Raw genomic sequence first — 14,818 nt, 5'->3', positions numbered from 1 at the left:
GCTCTCACGAACTGACAGGGCACAAGACCTGGTTCTGCTCTGAATGTGTGAGAAGTCATGGCTTTCTGAGCTATTCCTCCCTCCTACCAGAAGAGTGGCTGACACCCCAGGAACAGATTTTACCTTTCATTATCTTATGATCCATCTGCTACTGCTTAAAAAAAAAAAAACTGTAGACAGCAGACAAATATAACACCTGTCAACTAGTTTAAAAAGAATACTTCTATATGAAAACAGCCTCATAGAGGTTCCCAAGATGACGTTCATTTTATAAGCACACATTTTTTTTTTCTCCTACCATCCATACAGAACTTGTGCCCTGTATTCCTATCTGTAAAGTTCTCTCTGCTTCTCCCAGTGTCCCCCATTTCTGCACTCTCTTTTTCCCTTTTCCCTGAAGACTTTGGACAGACAGCCCTTCCCTGATGCACCCAGGCTGTTTGGAATTCGACTTCTTAGTTAACCTCTCTAAAATTCAGTTTTCTCTTCTGAAAAATGAGGATCATAATAGTTACTTCATAGTTATTGCAAGGTTACATGAAATAATATAGCTAAGACCTGTAGTTCAGTATCCAGATTATAATAATAGCATAATAATTGCTAGCTGTTATATTTAACCATTGCTGTCATTATTTTTCATCTTTCATTCATTCACATTTCCTCTTATTTCCTTTTTTCCTACATCAAAAAGCCATTTCTGGATTTTTCCAGATTTTTTATTTAAGACAGCCACCCTTATCAAGTCCAGAGGTTTGCTCATGCATCAAAATGTTTTCAACCAATAACTGGAAGTGTCTATGATGAAGATGTAGATGTCATGATGTTTACTCGGGCTGAGAGGACCTGAGACTTCCTTTTCGACTTATTCTGGTAAAAGATCTATACACAGCAATGTCCAGTAAAAATCGTTGCCTGAGGACTGAGAGGCATCTTACTGCCTCCTTCTAACCCAGACCCCATGAAATTTGGCCCTGGCTACTACAAAGTTATTAGTTGACAAAGGCAATCTAGAAGGGACTGGGAGGGTGGAGTCCCCTCGTGCTTATATACACATCCCTTGTCTTCACTCTCTCCTGGGACTCAGTTACCACCTGGCTTCTGGGACCACACCTAGAACAGGAGCGAGGAGGACCTGGAAACATTCCTACCACGCTAAGCTCTCAGATGGCCCCGAGGGCACCTTTTGAAATATGTATAATCCTAGTCACTTAGAAATCTATCTCATTAAATGAGATTTTTTTAAAGAATGGGAAATAATTTATAAAGATAAAAATAACTCAGCCTTGCCACAAAAGTGCAAAAATAAATTCTGTACCTTCTCTGCCTGACTCAGGGAGGGAGGGAGAGAGGGAGGGAAGACAGAGAGAATATGAGAGACAGAATATATTCTGGTTGAAGCTAAGTAGGAACAGAAACTTGACCAGCCAGCAGTGGTGCCTTGAGGCCCAGGAATCTTGGGCAAGATAGTGGAGGGGAATTGAATTTTTTAAAAACTTATTCCTTGGTTCAGAGCTCTTCAGGTCATTCCCAGCATGGTGCTTCGTTTCTAGACTATGGTACACCATAGGGGTACGAATCCATCGCTCCTCTCCATAGTGCCTCTCCCTCCCCAACGCCTTTTAATTATAGGGCTCTGCAAGAAGAAAGTAGTAGCTCTCAGAAGGTCCTTTCTTTCTGTGTTTTTAAAATAAACTGCGTGGTGCGTGTTCTGGCTCTCTCACAACCTCAGTTCCTACTCATCTACCCCTCGTCACCTGTCCCAGCCTCACTGCTCCCCATGCCGTTCCTTAAAAACAGCAGCCATGCTCCTTCTTCAGAGTTTTGCACTGGTTGTTCTCTCTGCCTTCCAGAAGGCTCTTCCCCCAGGCACACACAGCTGCCCGGGCAAACTTTGGTAGCACCTGTGGCTACACTTAAAATCTGTTCAGCTCAGATTATACTGAATAACAGTAGCCACGTTTGTACTTTTAGAAACTGGAAATAGAATCACAGATGAGGAATCATGAAGCAAGGGACTCATGAAGCAATCTTTTCCCCTTCTGCTTGTTTCTATCCTCTGCCTGGAGCACAGGCATCTGCAGGGCTGGGAGTACAGGAAATAGGGGCATCTCTTGCATGCACTGTACAAAACTCCATTATTTCTCAATCCTTATGTTCTGGGTTCATAATATACCAAGTTAGTAATTGTAAGTAATTATAGTAATACATGGCTCTAAGCAATTACTGCATAGTTGTAAACACATCTTTAATTTGTCACCAATTACTGTGTGGCATCCTGTCCAAAACTCGGGTGTGCTTGCTCTGATTGCCTGCCTGCTTCCCCTGATCACTCGAACTTGAGAAGTCTCCCAGTGTGTGCAGGGAAGGTAGAAAGCATGCCCTGAGAGCTAGCAAGCAGAAGAAGGGCTCAAGTCACCACTGAAAGAGCACCAGCCAGACAAGGCTGGTGGCATTCATGCCCTAGATCCAGTGTCAGAAGGTGTGGCTCAAACCCCAGCTCCTCCCCTTGTCAGTTACATCAGCTTAGTAGGCTTGAATGCATGTTCAAGCTTCATCTCCATCATCTCTGAAATAAGATAGCATTGCTGGCTGTTTGCTCCATGGGACCTTAATAATAATGAAAATGACTGATATTTGTCAAGTGCTTACTGTGTACCAGACAATGCTAAAAGTGTGTGTATAAATTTATACACGTATAAGTTTACATATATATGTTCATATGTATATATAAATACATAGTTGTATATACATGCTGACAGTAAACCACACAAATCTTACATGTAAAGGCCAGTGAATTTTTACATACCTATACACTTGTGAAACCACTATTCAGATCAAAATATAGAACATTATCAGCTCTTCTCCTCCCAATCCGTGACCTCCAAAGGTAACTACTATTTGACTTCTATTGCAACAGATTAATTATATCTATTCTTGACCTTTTACATAGATAGACTCATATCAAATGTGCTGTTTTTTTCTAGTTCCTTCCGTGCAAGATGATGTCTGTGAGAGTCATCCATGTTACATGTAGCAGTAATTTGTTCTTTTCCTGTATACTATTTCATTCTGTGACTAAACTTTATCCATTCTGTTGTTGATGGACATTTAGATTATTTCCAGGTTTTGCTACTGTGTGTGAAGCTGCTATGAACACTCTTGTGAAAGTCTGTTGGTGGCCATGTTTTCAATTCTTTTAGGTATATTCCCCGAGATGGACAGTGCTGGATTTTGGATTTATATATTTACCTTTAGTGGAGTCTGCCAAGTGGTTTCCCAATTTGATTATACCAATTTGCACTCCTCCAAAAATATTTGAGAATGCTAGTTGCTTCATATTTTCACCAATGCTTGGTATTGCCAGTCTTTTTAATTTTAGCCATTCTGGTAGAGGTACAGTGGTATTTTGTTGTGGCTTTTATTTGCATTTCTCTGGTGACTTACGCTGAACAACTTTTTTCATGTTTATTGGCCAGTTGAATAGCCTTTCTGTGAAGTTCAGGTCTTTTGCCTTTTGAATTTTGTCGCTTGCATAGTTTTATTCGTTTATAGGAGTTCTTTATATATTCTAGATATGAGGCCATTATCAGATATATGTTTTGCAAATATCTTCTCCCTATGTCTTGACTTCTTACTCTGTTAATAAATAGTTCTTAATTTTAAATAAATCCTATGAATATATCCTTCCTTTTAAGGTTATTGATTTTTTTGTGTCCTAAGAATATTAGCCTATCCCAAGGCTTGTGAAGATGTCCTCTTGTACTTTCTTCAAGAAATGTTATTGTTTTACTTGTTATGTCTAGGTCTATGATCCATCTTAATTTTTACATACGGTATGGGCTGGAGGGTGACAGTTTCATTTCTTTTTCTTCCATACTGACATCCAATTGATTCAATGCCATTGATTAAAGGACCATCCTTTCTCCACCAACTTCTATTGGCATCTTTATCTTGAATCAAGTGATGATGTTTGTGGGCCTACTTCTGTACTCTATTGTATTTCATTGTCCTCTTTATTTTTTCACTACTACCACATAGTGTTTATATTACTGTAGCTTTAAAACGGATCCTGGAACTTCACTCTTCTTCAAGATTTTCTTTGCTATTGTAGGTCATTTATATATCCATTTGAATTATAAAATTATCTTATCAATTTCTACAGAAAATCCTGATAATTTGATTGGAATTATACTTAATACATAAATCACTTGGAGGCAAACTGACATCTTAACAATGTTGACTATTCCAATCCATGAATATGGTATTTCCCTCTATTTATTTAGGTATTCTTTAATTTCTTTCAGCAGTGTCTTGTAGTTTTCAGTGCCAAGATTTTAAATGCTATACTTACTCTCCTGAAAAACTCTAGGAGACAGGTACTATCATTATTCCCATTCTTACAGACAAGGAAACTAAGGCTTATAGAGGTTAAATGAGTTTCCCAGGGTCATGTAGTGGGGGAATCACTGTCCAGACAAAATATAACTATGCGGCAACAAGAGTCGTGCAGACTGTAAAGTGCTGCCCAATTGCAGCTATGATTAGGGCTACATTTTCCTGAGCACATGGTCCCCAGTGCTACCATGTGAATATTCAGAGCCTTGTTCCTCGGTGATCCCAGAGTCCTTAACATCCTTGGCTTGGAAGGTTGTCTTCTAGACTTTACTTTGAATTCCCCCTTCTGAATAAAATTTGGTATCCTGAGAAAAACTGTTGGTGCAAAGATGATGTTTTTCTCATTCAATTTGTTTTGCACTGTCTGGCATGATGTTCAATGCATAGTCTGTGCAGTAGCTGTTTGCTGAAATGATGGTCAGGTCATGACAGTGAATTTTGTTAGCACTCATCATGCTTTTTCAGAATAATTCATTTATGAGCAAAGACCACCATGGCTCAGCAGAAATTTAGGGACCACCCGCTTAAATTCGAAAAACAAACTAAATTGTCTACTCCAAAGTTTAGAGGTGAGTAAGAGCAGAGGATGTGGTCAAATGAGTAAGCCTCCTCTCCCAGAAGATTCCACTTCTCTAACGTGTATTTGAATTACTGCAATACCCTGTTTCTGTTTTAGCCATCCTATTTAATCAGTAGGTATGCAATTTAGTGAACACTAGGTCATAGATGGGGAGGGAAATTATTTCAGGTCTTTGAACTAAAGAGTGTTTTCTATGTTAAAATATCCAAAACATGCAATTATGGAAGACAATTTGCTTCAGAAAATGAACCATAAAACGCAGTGCTAGTGGCTCATGGGGAGGGCTCTCTGTGTCCCTTTTCAAGAGAGTAGAGGGGTTAGGGGTTGAAATTAAAAAGAAAAATTACCACCTAATTTCCAGTACTATAAAGTTGAATGTGCAAAGTGCAAGACACATGATCTTTTACTATCCTGACACACTCATATATGCTTGCCTTGCTTGGATGAAATAACGGTTGTCACAGCCATTTTCATTGCCCTTAACCCATGGGTTAACAATATTGAACCTAAGGAAAGAAACTTCTAAGATTTTAAGGGGACAAATCATCTCTACGATGTTGGTGTGTGTGTACATACATGCATGTATGTTTCTGACCATGTCTGTGACCAGTAGATGACTCCAAAAACATGAGCTATCATAACATCATACATTCTCACCGGCAATCTTGGACACTGAAGTTAACTGAAACAGACAAAATAATGTCTAATGATGGGAATAGCAGAGAATCAAAGGAATGTGGGAAAAACTTTGTATAATTAAAAAGACAGCAAGGCAAAAATGTAAACATGAAGTAACAAGTTTCTTTAGAAATTTTATTCATGAGAAAACTCGGTTTGATATCAAATATCAGCTTTTGTTTTTCTTTTCTCATTCGAGGGAACACCAAGAAGTATAAGGAGAATGTATCCATTTGTGTATAGGTTTTGTTCTGAAGATGCATCAGTTCTAATAGAGTCCTCTCTGTGAATTTTCCTCACCAGCCCTCTGAAGTTAATAGACTACTGACCGAGAGATGCACAGAGGAGAATAACAATTATAGTAAAAATAATAGCATTGATAATCCACCTTGAGTTTGTACAAGGACTTTCTTATATCAAATGCAAAATGTTCCTCATATATCTTCACATTAACGCTTGCATAAAATTTAGGCAACTTAGGAGCTGAAATAATTAGTGTTTTTACAGATGGGCTTAGGTTCAGATAAATCAGCTGACTGACTTAACATTATACATAGTTTCTGCGGATGAAATAGGTCAGACGATTCCCAATTCCCTCGTCAAGCCTTTTTCGAATAGGTTATACTTTTCTCCACTAATATACTTTTCTCCATTAGTACACTTTTTTCTCTTCTCCTCTAATATTATATGAAATTAGGATACATGTCCTTTCATACTGTTTTCTCGTTATTACTGCTGGAAATTACTAAATGGTGAACTAGTAATAGAAACTAAAGTGTGCTGCTGACATTTAAGCTAGTTTTGAGTATTACAAATATTTAAACAAATAAAAATGCAGCTTTTGGGTCCATTTAATTATTGAAAGTTTAAGAATACAATGTAATCACTCAATTTTATTGTTTTATTAGCTCCAAATTTTCCAATGGTGAGCCGCAGAGTTATTTATAAATTCCAGGACTCAAAATATTTGTTCTCTAGGTATATACATTTAAAATGGTTCTTCAAGTAGAAGTTACAGATATGCAAACTGAGCCCCTCAAAGGAAAGATATCTAACGGCATCTGGGAGACTCACGGGTCAACACACATTTGAGAATAACCTATTAAAGGATTTAGATTATTTCAAGAAACCATTCAACAGCCTCAAGAAGTTGAAAGACATGAACTCTATGGGTTAAGAGGAAAAAAGTCACAAAGGGAGACTAAGCTGAGATGAGAATCATAAAATGAGATTAAAAATAGATATAAGAAAGTTTGAAAGGAAATTGCAATACAAATTTTACAAATTAAAATTTACCATGGCAGACATAAAGAGCAGAATTGAAACTGTAGAGAACCAAAACAGTGGAAAAAATTGGGAAGATCTTCAGAATTCAGATTAAAAGGACAAATAGGGGAAAATGCTGACCAAGAAGCTAATGTATATGCGTGGTAGAAAATAGAGAGCCCAGTATATGGATGTAATAGGTATTCTTAGATGAAACATCAGAGTAAATGGAATCAGTGCAATTGTCCAAGAAATAAGAGAAAAGCATTTCCATTATCTTAAAAAAAATAAGTGTTTGAATCCAGGCTTTAAGCAAAATTAATAACTTTAAAAAGAAACCATAGTTAGATGTACACTGATTAAAATATTTTTAATGAAAAATAATCCTATAGACATCAAAAAACAGACTAACAGTGAAGAATCTTTTTAAATCAGGCTGAGATTCCATTTTCAGCAATGGTAAACTGGGTTATTTTCTCTCTTCATAAGAATAACAAGAAAACCTAGAAAATTCATCTGCTTGAAAGCATTAGAGGGCTTCCAAAGCAGTGGGAATTTGTGGGGCTAAGATACTGGGAGAAAAAGGAAGCAAAGGGGAAAAGCTCAGCAATGCACATACCTCTGAAGGCAAATTTCAAGTTCAAAAGCACCTGCTGAGAGAATGAAAAGCTGATGAGAGTTTTAGAGCCGTGGGGCTAGGGGACAAACATTGGAGTCAGGAGCTCAACTGGGAGGAAGGGTCCAGGTTTCCAGCTGGGGCTCTGAAGGGTTATACCCTAGGAGGAAACATGAATTAGCAATAGATCTAATTCCTCCTGCAGGGACAAAGCTAGCTTTGAATCGCCTAACTATCTGATGGCGTGAAGTGGTCTGGGATTGCTGGTGCTCCTAGCCTAGGAGTCCATTAGAAGAAAACATCGACAGTCTCTGAAGGAAGATGGTATCATTTAAAGCTTCAACTATCTCTAGAATCTTTTGTTAACAATGTCCAGCACTCAGTCAAATAGAACCAAGTGTGTGAAAGCACAAGATTTGAGTGAAACAATGAAAAAAAAAAACAGACAATAGAAACAGATCCATGGGAAATTCAGGTAAGGGAGTTATAAGGGAAATTATTATGAACTTAAAACTAGTTATGATTACTATGTTGAGGGAATTAAAATGGGAGAGTTTTGGCAGAGAACTAGAAACTATTAAAAAATTCAAGTAATTTTAGAATTGAAAAAAGCAACAGCCGTAATGAAAACTATGAATGGGTTTAGATACAGCTGAAATGGAAGATAGACAAGATAGGAAAGAAGAAAACAAGGTAAGAATCAAAGGGAAAATGATGAAATCACAGGAAAAAACATGAAGAGATGCATAGATTATGGTGAATGTAATGTTAAACCCAGGGAGAGGATAGGGAGAATGAGGGAAGAAGCAAAATTTTTCGGGTATGACTGATAATTTTCTAAAACTGAAGGAAGATCCTGAGCCTCACGTTGAGGAAGTACATGAACTTCAAGCAAGATAAATATAGAAAAAATGACACCCAGGAACTTCAAAATAAATTTGCCAGAAGTTGATAATAAAGAGAAAATCTTTTAAAAAACTAGTGTAGGGGGGAAAACAGGCTGGATCACAGCAAAGGAAAAAGAATAAAGGGAAGAGTTGATAAGATTTATTAAGATTGAAAACTTTTGTGGTATCTGAACACCATGAGTAAATCAGAATGTAAATGGGACATTGGGAATATATTTCTTAATATACAACAGATAAAGTGTTAATAGTCTTCACATATAAAATGGTATTTCAAATCAGAGAATAGGAAACATGAAAAATGTTCAAATTTACTAGACATCAAAAATGCAAATTAAAACAATAAGATTTCATTTTCACCTCTCAGCTCTACAGTATAAAAAATGATAAAACCAATTTTGGCAGGCACATATGGGGACATGCACTCTCATTTCTGGTCAGGACTGTAAATTCAGGCAAATCTTCTAGATGGCAATTTGGCAGAGTGTATCGAAACCTTTAAATATTCCTCTAACTCTTTGCTCAACAATCTTTTAGGATTTTTATCTGAAGGAAATGTTTCGAAAAGTATAAAAAGGTATATATGAGATCCCAATTGCAACATTAAAAAAATTAGCCAAAATTGTCAACATCATCAATATCAACTGGTTTTTTATAATGTATTTCCTAAATGCTGAGACATTCTTATCTTTCCAAATTAAATGCATGCTGCAGTTGATATTAAAAGACTGCCTACTGTTGTGGGGTAGAACAGTAAGTTATGATGTGGTCATCATTGCTTTTGCATGTACAAACTTAACTACAGACTATAACTTTATAGCAAATTGTCATTTTAGTTGAGTTATTAGCATTGGTTTAACACTGAGCATTGCATTGGTGTAACACTGCCAGATCCCTTGCACCGTTACCTTATTTGAGATGCCTCTTTACTGTGACAGAGTTCAGGGCACGCTACCTCAAAATATGTCACAGTGAATATTTCAAGCCGAAGGAGTTTGTGCAAATGCAGGAAGAATTTTCTGACCTTCCTCTGAAACAGGTCATAAGACCCCCACGTGACAGGTGGAGGAAAAGAGCATCCTTATTTCCTAAGATACAGGAACACAGAAAGGATTCTGAAAGAACAGTCAGGCCTTGCTGTTTCCCCCAGTTCACTACACTTACTTCATACCCATTTTTTTTTTTTGGTCCTATCACATTTTCCCACGACTTTCTAGTCTTCATCAAAGCTAGCATAAAGACATTCAGGTTTAACCACCTCTTTGGGTCTTCGTTTCCTTTCGAAGGTCCTGAGAACTTAGGATTGAAGAAAAAGATGTTTTTCCTCCCCTACAGTTGCATACAATGTCCTAAAAAGATATCTGCATGATGACAGCATTGAAATAAAGAGCTGTCTTGTAAATAGAAGATTGCATATCGTCTGCTAGGCAATGCAATAAAAATCAGTCCTGCCAAATCCCTTGTACTAATTAGAATTTTCAAAACCAGAGGAGTTGGGTATGGCCAATTTATGTGTCTGGAAGAGCTATCATTCGGACCCTGTCAAGTAATATAATTTCTAAAATAATAAAAATTTCCAAATAGGGAATGTAGACAAAATCCTAGCATTCCTTGATGTGCCTTGAAATTATGCTATTAATCCTAATGGTACCAAAACGATCAACATTATGAACATAGGTTTAAAAAGCATAATTACTATAATTTGATATGATTGCTAATGGCCAAAATGTCTTATAATAATCTTCAAGCCTTAGATGAGAAGACTTAGATTAAAACTTTGATTTTAATATTAAAATATTATATGGATAAATGTGTTTTATTGTCTGCTAGCAATACTGAATAAATAAAAACAAATAACTTTTATATCCTTTAATGTCTTTTCCTGAAAAGATTTTATTAAATTAATGGTACACATCATGATCAATGTCATCTTTGAAGTGGAAAACAATATCATTGCCAGAAGATAATCTGAAATTATTAACATCAAAGCATTACATATGTTTATTGCTGGATAGTATTTATGTATTTTATTTTACTTTACCTAAATAAAACAGATTAACCATTATATTTTTCCTGTGATAGTAAATTCCAGAAAACAATGTAGCACAACCTAGAAAATTGTGTAACCTAAGAATTTTGTGCACAGCTAAGCTTTCTTTCCTTGTATGTCAGCAATACAAAGATATCCTCAGATATTTAGGGATTCAGAAAAAGTCCTCAGATCCTCCAAATATATATATAGTCCAAAATATGCTCATGCACATTTCTTTTAATAACTACTTGAAGATTTGCCTGAAATAAATGAGGGAGCAAAACTAAAGTTCAAGATTAGGGAAGTTGGGGCATGAATGGAACAGCAATGGCTGCTCAATCCAGTTAAAATAGATCTGTCTAAATACCTGCTCTATGTCTGATCATGAAATTTTATGACAACTTAAAGTGATTATAAAACACAATATAAAAAATATAAAGTGGGGGCCCAACCCCGTGGCTTGGTGGTTAGAGTTCCACGTGTTCTGCTTTGGGGGCCCAGGTTCACAGGTTGGATCCCAGGTGCAGACCTACTACACTCCTTAGCCATGCTGTGGAGGCATCCCACATACAAAGTAGAGGAAAGATTGGCACAGATGTTAGCTCAGGGCTAGTCTTCCTCAAGCAAAAAAAAGAAAAAAGAGAGGAATATTGACAACAGATGTTAGCCCAGGGTGAATCTTCCTCACCAAATATATATACACACACACAAACACACATATATATATGTATATGTATATAAACAAACACACGTATATATAAAATGGCATAATATTGGCTCTATAGATCAAAAATACCTAGATTATTGTAACAAAAACCCAGAAGTTGGTGGTGACTGATGAGTGGAATGGGAGAAAAATGGTGTTAAATGAGGAGAATTTAAAAATACTGTTAAATTCTTCACTCTAATATTAAAGAAATATAAGTTACCAGAATGCTTCTGAAAAATTTGTAGGAAACAAATAACATAATTAGGAACTGCTTATATACATAATTGGGAACTGCTTACATGCTTCAAAAACTGTAAATCATCAATGCAGAGAAAACATAGTTTATCAAAGGGCTGAAAACAGAGAAATAACAAGACACTGTTTTAAAAGTGCAGAACACCATGAAAGAACTAAGACCAAGTTCGTAATTTATAGAAATAAATGTTAATTAGACGAATTTCTCCACTAAAAGACAAAGACACTAAGATTGAGTAAAAAAAATAAAAAACCTAACTGGATAAATGGCAATAAAACTTATAAACAAACATGACAAAAGTATTTTATTGAAATACAACTAAGAAGAAACAATATCAAAATAAGGAATAGTATATTGATGGTGAACAATACTGACATTATTTTTTACAAACATTTTTACACAAAGAGAACCATTTTATTAATGAGGATGTAATTCTCAAAGCTGAAACTATCATAAACCTTTAAGTGCCAAATAACACTACTTCAATATATTTAAGCGAAAGGCGTTAGAAAATGAGTAGAAACAGAAATACAATAGTAGTAAAAGATTTTGACATATTTTGAGTTTTTAATAAACTAAACAGGTAAATAATAAGGATATAATTAAATATGTGTATCAAAATTTGTGTCATGTATCAGTCAGGATTCTCTGGAGAAAACTAGCTATGTCTTACAAAAGAACAAAGACTTTTTTCCTTCTATAATTCATGGACTATTTCACTGACCGCATATTAAGCTGCAAAGAAAAATCACAAATTCTAAAATTTGGCCAAAATCTCTGACCAAAATGCAACAGATTTAGCCTTATTAGTTACTAGAGAAATGCTGATCAAAACCACATCTCCTAGAATGACTAAAATAAAAAATCTTGGCAAGGATGTGGAGAAGTTGTTGGTGTGATTGTAAAATGATGTAGCTACACAAAATCCACACAAAAATTTGTACACAAAGTTCATAGCAGTATTATTAAAAATAACCAAAAAGTTGGAACAATCTAAATGTCCTCAATTAATGAATCGAATGTTATATATCCATACAGTGGAATATTATTCAGCCATGAAAAGGAATGAAATACTAGAACATGGATAAACCTTGAGAATAATATGTTAAGTGAAAGAAACCAGACACAAAAGGCCACAAATTATATGATTTAATTTACATGAAGTGTCCTCAACAAGAGAATCTATAGTAATAGAAAGCAGGTTGGAGTTGCCAGGGGTTGGGCATATGGGGAGATTGGAGAGGGGTGGCTAATGGGTACAACACTACTTCTTGGGGTGATAAACATGTTTGAAATTAGATTGTGGTGATTATTATCCAACTCTGAATATACTAAAAAACACTGAATTGTATACTTTAAAAGGATGAATTTTATGGTACATGAATTATATCTCAGTAAAGCTATTATAAAAATGCCATGGAACTAGAAATTAATAACAGTATTTTTTATATTGAGTTCATAATAGTTTACATCAATGTGAGATTTCAGTTGTACATTATTTCTTGACTGTCACCACATAAGTGCTCCCCTTCACCCCCAGTGTTCCCCCACCCCCCTTCCCCTGGTAACCACTGAACTATTTTCTTTGTCCCAGTACTTGTTTATATTCTACATATGAGTGAAATCATCTAGTGTTTGTCTTTCTCAGACTGGGTTATTTCGCTTAGCATAATTCCCTCTAGGTCCTTCCATGTTATTGCAAATGGGATGAATTTGTCTTTTTTTCTGGCTGAGTAGTATTCCATTGTGTATATGTATACCACATCTTCTTTATCCAATGATCGATTGATGGGCACTCAGGTTGCTTCCATGTCTTGGCTATTGTGAATAGTGCTGCAATGAACATAGGGGTGCATATGTTACTTTGATGGTTGATTTCAAGTTATTTGGGTAGATACCCAGTAGCGGGATAGCTGGGTCATATGGTAGTTCTATTTTCAGTTTTTCGAGGAATCTCCATACTGTTTTCCATAGTGGCTGCACCAGTTTGCACTCCCACCAGCAGTGTGTGAGGGTTCCCTTCTCTCCACACCCTCTCCAACATTTGTTATTTTTAGTCTTAGTGATTATAGCCGTTTTAACAGGCATAAGGTGGTGTCTTAGTGTAGTTTTGATTTGCATTTCCCTGATGATTAGTGATGTTGAACATCTTTTCATGTGTTTATTGGCCATCTGTATATCTTCTTTGGAAAAACGTCTGTTCATCTCCTCTGCCCATTTTTGATCGGGCTGTTTGCTTTTTTATTGTTCATTTGTGGGAATCCCTTATATATTATGGAGATTAACCCCTTGTCAGATATATGATTTGCAAATATTTTCTCCCCATTGGTGGGTTGTCTCTTTGTTTTGATCGTAGTTTCTTTTGCGTTGCAGAAGCTCTTTAGTCTGATGCATTCCCACTTGTTTATTTTTTCTTTTGTTTCCCTTGTCTGAGAGGACATGATATTCGAAAAGATTCTTTTGAGTTCAATGTCAAAGGGTGTACGACCAATATTATCTTCCAGGAGTTTTATAGTTTCAGGACGTATCTTCAAGTCTTTGATCCATTTTGAGTTTATTTTTGTGTGTTGTGTGAGATAGTGGTCTACCTTCATTCTTTTGCATGTTGCTGTCCAGTTTTCCCAACACCATTTATTGAAGAGACTTTCCTTTCTCCATTGTATGTTCTTGGCAACTTTGTCGAAGATTAGCTGTCCACAGATGTGTGGTTTTATTTCTGGGCTTTCAGTTATGTTCCAGTGATCTGTGTGCCTGTTTTTGTACCGGTACCATGCTGTTTTGATCACTATGGCTTTGTAGTATATTTTGAAGTCAGGGATTGTGATGCCTCCAGCTTTGCTCATTTTTCTCAGGATTGCCTTAGCAATTCGGGGTCTTTGATTGCCCCATATGAATTTTAGGATTCTTTGCTCTAGTTCCATGAAGAACGTTATTGGTATTCTGACTGGGATGACACTGAATCTGTAGATTGCTTTGGGTAGTACGGACACTTTAAATATGTTTATTCTTCCAATCCATCAGCAAGGAATCTCCTTCCATCTCTTTAAGTCATTATCAATTTCTCTCAGTAATGTCTTATAGTTTTCTTTGTATAAGTCCTTCACCTCCTTGGTTAAATTTATTCCTAGGTACCTTATTTTTTTAGTTGCAATTGCAAATGGAATTATATTTTTGAGTTCTCTTTCTGTAAGCTCATTATTGGAGCATAGATAAGCAACTGATTTTTGTAAGTCGACATATAAAAACGAATGGGATAGAGCCAAGGCTGTACTTAAAGAGAAAATTCATAGTGTTAAATGGTTTGTTATAAAAAAGTAATACAAATTTAAAAACACTCAACCAAGCAAGGCAAAAATTAATGAACTAGAAAACAAAAAAATA

This window comes from Equus quagga, chromosome 13 (assembly GCF_021613505.1).
Source record: "Equus quagga isolate Etosha38 chromosome 13, UCLA_HA_Equagga_1.0, whole genome shotgun sequence".
Taxonomy (NCBI): Eukaryota; Metazoa; Chordata; class Mammalia; order Perissodactyla; family Equidae; genus Equus; species Equus quagga.
This window is presented reverse-complemented; position numbering follows the sequence as displayed.